The sequence below is a fragment of the Arachis hypogaea genome, chromosome 5, assembly GCF_003086295.3.
Source record: "Arachis hypogaea cultivar Tifrunner chromosome 5, arahy.Tifrunner.gnm2.J5K5, whole genome shotgun sequence".
NCBI lineage: Eukaryota > Viridiplantae > Streptophyta > Magnoliopsida > Fabales > Fabaceae > Arachis > Arachis hypogaea.
The window spans coordinates 20,062,454-20,068,716 of record NC_092040.1 but is presented as its reverse complement, the minus strand read 5'-3'; the positions used below and the strand labels follow the sequence as shown (position 1 = coordinate 20,068,716).

At 36.5% G+C, this 6,263-nt stretch overlaps 1 non-coding gene across 1 annotated transcript; it reads left to right on the top strand.

Moving 5' to 3' along the window:
- Positions 1–638: 638 nt before the first annotated feature.
- On the top strand, positions 639–745 carry LOC112804427 (small nucleolar RNA R71). Its single transcript, XR_003203040.1, has one exon. It is a non-coding gene; the product is annotated as a small nucleolar RNA R71 (small nucleolar RNA).
- The last annotated feature ends 5,518 nt before the right edge of the window (positions 746–6,263 follow it).

Sequence of the window (6,263 nt, the reverse complement as noted above, 5' to 3'; positions counted from 1 at the left end):
GGACTTCTCTACATATGTCTTCAAGTAGAGTCTCAATCTTGGAAAGTCTATCCTCGATTAGTGATGGTGGGTTGAGATTAGGTGGTTGAGAAGGGTGGTTAGGTGAGTGTTGATAGAATCTCTATGAGGTATGTTGGTGGGTTACATTGTTGTTGGGATTGTGGTTGTGGCGTCTTTGGTCTTGTTGATTCCCCCACCCAAAGTTGGGGTGGTTTCTCTATCCAGAGTTGTAAGTTTTGGAATATGAATCATGGATTTGTCTAGGTGAGTTTCCAACATAGTGGGCTTGTTCCCAGTCACCTTCTTCTCCTATATTCACTCCTTCTTGGGCTGGTGATGAAGTGATGACTGCTGCAACTTGGTTTTCCTCCACCTTCTTGGTAAGATCTGCTAGCTGCTTGGTGATCATCTTATTTTGAGCCAGCAGTGCATCCATATGGTTCAGCTCCATTACTCCTTGAGTGTTACTTCTTTCAGAAGCATAGAAGTAGTCATTCTCATCTATCGTCTCAATGACATCTATGGCTTCTTCAATGGTTTTCTTCTTATTTAGAGAGCCCCCTGAGGAATGGTCTATAGCCTTCTTTGACTCATAAGAGAGACCTTCATAGAAAATGTGAAGTTGAACCCATTCATTGAAAATGTCTGGTGGGCATCTTCTTGATAAGTCCTTGAATATCTCCCATGCCTCATAGAGAGTCTCACCATCTTGTTGCTTGAAGGTTTGCATCTCAACTCTCAGCCTGTTAATTCTTTGAGGAGGGTAGAATCTTGCCAAAAATTTGTTCACCACATCTTCCCAATTTGTTAAGCTCTCCTTTGGGAAGGACTCCAACCACTTGGATGCTTTGTCCCTAAGTGAAAAAGGGAACAAAAGCAGCCTATAGACATCCGAGTGGACTCTATTAGACTTCACAGTGTCACATATTCTCAGGAAGGTGGTTAGATGTTTATTGGGGTTTTCTTGGGCACTTCCTCCAAATGAGCAGTTATTCTGAACAAAGGTGATGAGCTGGGGTTTTAATACAAAGTTGTTGGCATGTATGGTGGGCTTTTGGATGCTACTTCCACAATTTCCTGGATTTGGATTGATGTAAGAGCCTAGAACTCTCCTTTCTTGCCCAACATGATTTGTAGGGCCTTCTCTGGCATGGTTGTGAGCTTCTCCTTCATGGTTGTTTTCCAAGTTCTCCTCTATGTTTGTTTTAAAATACTCTTCCTCTTCCTCAGCACCAATAACTCTTTTCCCTCTTGCTTCCCTCCTTGCTCTATAGAGGGTCCTCTCAGGTTCTGAATCAAAGGAAGTTGAAGCTCCGCCTCTTCTCACTGTCATACAACTAACAGAGCACACAACAAGAGATAATGAAGTGATTATTCTTGTTAGAGTGATTGTTAGTGTGAATGGTGTAAATTATCAAACAGTTAGTGGGTTAGTGAGCAGAATTGTAAGTAAATTCAAAGAAGAAAAAGATAACGAGGGGATAGGGGGTGAGGAAGAAACTAAATAAACTGAAGGTAAATAACTGGATAAAATAAACACACCAAAGAAAAATGCTCAATCTAGTGAACTTCCAACTTAATCATTGTTGATACAAAATCAATCCCCGGCAACAGTGCCATAAACTTGATGCACGAAAACTTGTCTCTCAATAAATTTCCCTTCGGCAAGTATACCGAATTATCGTCAAGTAAAAACTCACAATAGAGTGAGGTTGAATCCCACAGGGATTGATTGGTCAAGCAACTTTAGTTGGAAGAGTATGCTAGTTGAGCTAAACATAGTGTAGTTTGAGAGTTGCAGAAAATTAAATGGCGGGAAAGTAAATAGCAGAAAATAAAGTGCAGAATCTTAAATGGGAATTTGAGAAAATGAGCATGGAAATAAATGGCAGAAAGTAAAGAAAATGGGTAAGATCAGAAATGGGGAATTCATTGGGCTCAGGAGATGTTGTATTCTCCGGATCAAGTTCATTTTCATCTCTCCCTCAATCAATGCATCTATTGATCTCCTTGGCAATCTTAGGTGATTAGATCCCAATTCCTTGGCAATCCAATCTCTCTAAGCTTGAACAATCGTCTAATTCCTTGATTTAATTGCTCATGGGAAGAGATGAAGTGTGGTCACTGATTATACCACATGTATTTCCAAAGTGTTGGGAGGATTACATGTCACTATATCCGCCCAGACCCCAATTTGGTCAAACATGAGAAAGCATTTCTAGCATGATCTCCTCATCCCTTTTCCAAAGCTCAGAGGAGACCCAATTATGGAGAGTTTCTTTTCCAAGGCAACTAACCAATTGAATTAAGATCAAAAGCTTTCTAGTAAATCAAAAAAGAAGAAAGAAGAAGAAGAATAAAAACTATAATTGATCCATAAAATTACAACAGAGCTCCCTAACCCAATGAAAGGGGTTTAGTTGTTCATAGCTCTAGAAATAGAAAATGGCAGAAAAGAATATATGCTTCAAAATGAAGAAAAGTAAATATACAGAGGGTAGTTCTCTAAAGTGTCAAGCTTCTCTACAGTTTAAAACTACTCCTATATATACTACTCTTCTTGATCTTTTAGTGAGTTCTTCATGTCTTGGATGTGGGCCTGAGATCTTGAGTTGAAGCAGTTTACAATCTTTAGTGGGCTCTGCTTGCAGAAAGGTGTGAGTTAGGCATCGGTGTTAATGATGTTAACGTTAAGTGAAAATGTAGGGTCTAGAACGTTAGTGGCAACCACCTTTTTCACTAACGTTCTAACCCCATATAGTCCACGTTAACTTCAACGTTAGTAGCACTAACGTGACTACTAACGTTGCCTTATGAACCTTCGCAAGCATTATTGGGACTTACCTTTCCCAATAATGTTGCCTTATGCCCCTCTTTCCCTACGTTAGAGTTCACGTTAGTTTAACTAACGTGACTCTTAACATGGGCATGCCTATCTTCGAGAGCGTTAGTGACACTTACCTTTGTCACTAACGCTCCAAACGCCCCTACTCTCCACGTTAGAGTTCACGTTAACTAAGTTAACATGGCCACTAACGTGGTAGTTGATGAGTGGATAATTTATACGTTTTTTGACATTGTTTTTAGGTAGTTTTTAATAGGTTCAAGCTACTTTTAGGGATGTTTTCATTAGTTTTTATGTTAAATTCACATTTCTGGACTTTACTATGAGTTTGTGTGTTTTTCTGTGATTTCAGGTAATTTCTGGCAGAAATTGAGGGACTTGAGCAAAACTTTGAAAAAGGCTGACAAAAGGACTGCTGATGCTGTTGGAATCTGACCTCCCTGCACTCAAAATGAATTTTCTCGAGCTACAGAACTCCAATTCGCGTGCCCTCAACAGCGTTGGAAAGTAGACATCCAGAGCTTTCCAACAATATATAATAGTCCATACTTTATTCGGGAATTGACGACGTAAACTGGCGCTCAACGCCAGTTCCATGTTGCTGTCTGGAGTCAAACGCCAGAAACACGTCACAACCCAGAGTTGAACGCCCAAAACACGTTACAACTTGGCGTTCAACTCCAATAAAAGCCTCACCTCGTGGATAGACGAAGCTCAGCCCAAACATACACCAAGTGGGCCCCGAAAGTGGATTTATGCATCAATTACGTACTTCTGTAAACCCTAGTAGCTAGTTTATTATAAATAGAACTTTTTACTAGTGTATTAGATATCTTGGGACGATTAGTTCTCAGATCATGGGGGCTGGCCTCTCGGCCATGCCTGGACCTCTCACTTATGTATTTTCAACGGTGGAGTTTCTACACACCATAAATTAAGGGTGTGGAGCTCTGATGTACCTCAAGTTTCAATACAATTACTATTATTTTCTATTCAATTCTCTTTTATTCTTATTCCAAGATATACGTTGCACTTCAACTTGATGAATGTGATGATCCATGACACTCATCATCATTCTCACCTATGAACGCGTGTGACTGATAACCACTTCCGTTCTACTTTAGGCCGGGCGCATATCTCTTAGATTCCCTAACAGAATCTTCGTGGTATAAGTTAGATAGATGGTGGCATTCATGGGAATCCGGAAAGTCTAACCTTGTCTGTGGTATTCCGAGTAGGATTCTGGAATTGAATGACTGTGACGAGCTTCAAACTCCTGAAGGCTGGGCGTTAGTGACAGACGCAAAAGAATCAATGGATTCTATTCCAACCTGATTGAGAACCGACTGATGATTAGCCGTGCTGTGACAGAGCATTTGGACCATTTTCACTGAGAGGATGGGATGTAGCCATTGTCAAGGGTGATGCCTCCAGACGATTAGCCATGCAGTGACAGCACATAGGACAATTTTTCCGAGATGATGAAAAGTAGCCATTAACGACGGTGATGCCCTACATACAGCTTGCCATGGAAAAGAGTAAGAAGGATTGGATGAATGTAATAAGAAAGTAGAGATTCAAGAGGAGCACAACATCTCCATACGCCTATCTGAAATTCCCGCTATTGATTTACATAAGTATTTCTATCCCTTTTTATTTTATTTATTTTTATTTATCCAATCTAATCACATTTGACTTTATGAGTCCACTTAACTGAGATTTACAAGATGACTATAGCTTGCTTCATACCAACAATCTCCGTGGGATCGACCCTTACTCACGTAAGGTATTACTTGGACGACCCAGTGCACTTGCTGGTTAGTTGAACGGAGTTGTGACTTCAAATAGAGCCAATTGTTAAATTTCATACAAGTACAAGAAGTATGGATCACAATTTCGTCCACCAAGTTTTTGGCGCCGTTGCCGGGGATTGTTCGAGTTTGGACAACTGACGGTTCATCTTGTTGCTCAAATTAGGTAATTTTCTTTTTATTTTCTTTTCAAAAAGTTTTCAAAATTTTTCTTTTATTTTCGTTTTTCCAAAAGAAATTTTCAAAAAAATAAAATAAAAATACAAAAAAATTAGAAAATCATAAAAATCAAAAATATTTTGCATTTCTTGTTTGAGTCTTGAGTCAATTTTTAAGTTTGGTGTCAATTGCATGCTTTAAAAATTTTTTCTTGCATTTTTCGAAAATTTCATGCATTCATGGTGTTCTTCATGATCTTCAAGTTGTTCTTGACAAGTCTTCTTGTTTAATCTTGATGTTTTCTTGCTTTGTGTTGTTTGTTGTTTTTCATATGCATTTTTCGTTTGTTAGAGTCCATGCATTAAAGATTTCTAAGTTTGGTGTCTTGCATGTTTTCTTTGCATAAAAAATTTTTTCAAAAATATATTCTTGATGTTCATCATGATCTTCAAAGTGTTCTTGGTGTTCATCTTTACATTCATAGTGTTCTTGCATGCATCTTGTGTTTTGATCCAAAATTTTCATGTTTTGGGTTATTTTTGTGTTTTTCTCTCTCATCATTAAAAATTCAAAAATCAAAAAAATATCTTTTCCTTTTTTCTCTCAAAATGTCGAAAATTTGAGTTGACTTAGTCAAAAATTTTCAAAATTAGTTGTTTCTTACAAGTCAAGTCAAATTTTCAATTTTAAAAATCTTATCTTTTCAAAATCTTTTACAAAAATTATATCTTTTTCATTTTTTTCTATTTTTCGAAAATTTCAAAAATCTTTTTCAAAATATTTTCAAAATCTTTTTCTTATCTTTGTATCATATTTTCGAAAATTCACTAATAATTAATGTGATTGATTAAAAAATTTGAAGTTTGTTACTTTCTTGTTAAGAAAGGTTCAATCTTTAAGTTCTAGAATCTTATCTTGTAGTTTCTTGTTAGTGAAGTAAGTAATTTTAAATTTTAAAAATTAAATCTTTTTATCTTTTATCATATCTTTTTCAAAAATTTTTATCTTTTTCAAAATTTTGATTTCAAATATCTTATCTAACCTCTTATCTTCTTATCTTTTCAAATTTGATTTTAATATCTTTTTCAACTAACTATTTGACTTTTTGTTTGTTTCTTATCTTTTTCAAAACCACCTAACTACTTTTCCCTCTCTAATTTTCGAAAATATCTCACCTCTTTTTCAAAAAAAATCTTTTGTTTTAAATTTTAATTTTAATCTTACCTTATCTCTAATTTTCGAAAATTACTAACCCTTTTTTTTTTAAATTATTTTTGAATTTTCCCTCTCTTTTCTTATTCTATTTAATTATTTATTTACTAACACTTCTCTTCACCTCTCTTCATCTAAAAATCCGAACCCATTCTTCTTCACTCTTTCCCCCTTTCTTCTTCTACTAACATAAAGGAATCTCTATACTGTGACATAGAGGATTCCTCTCTCTTTTC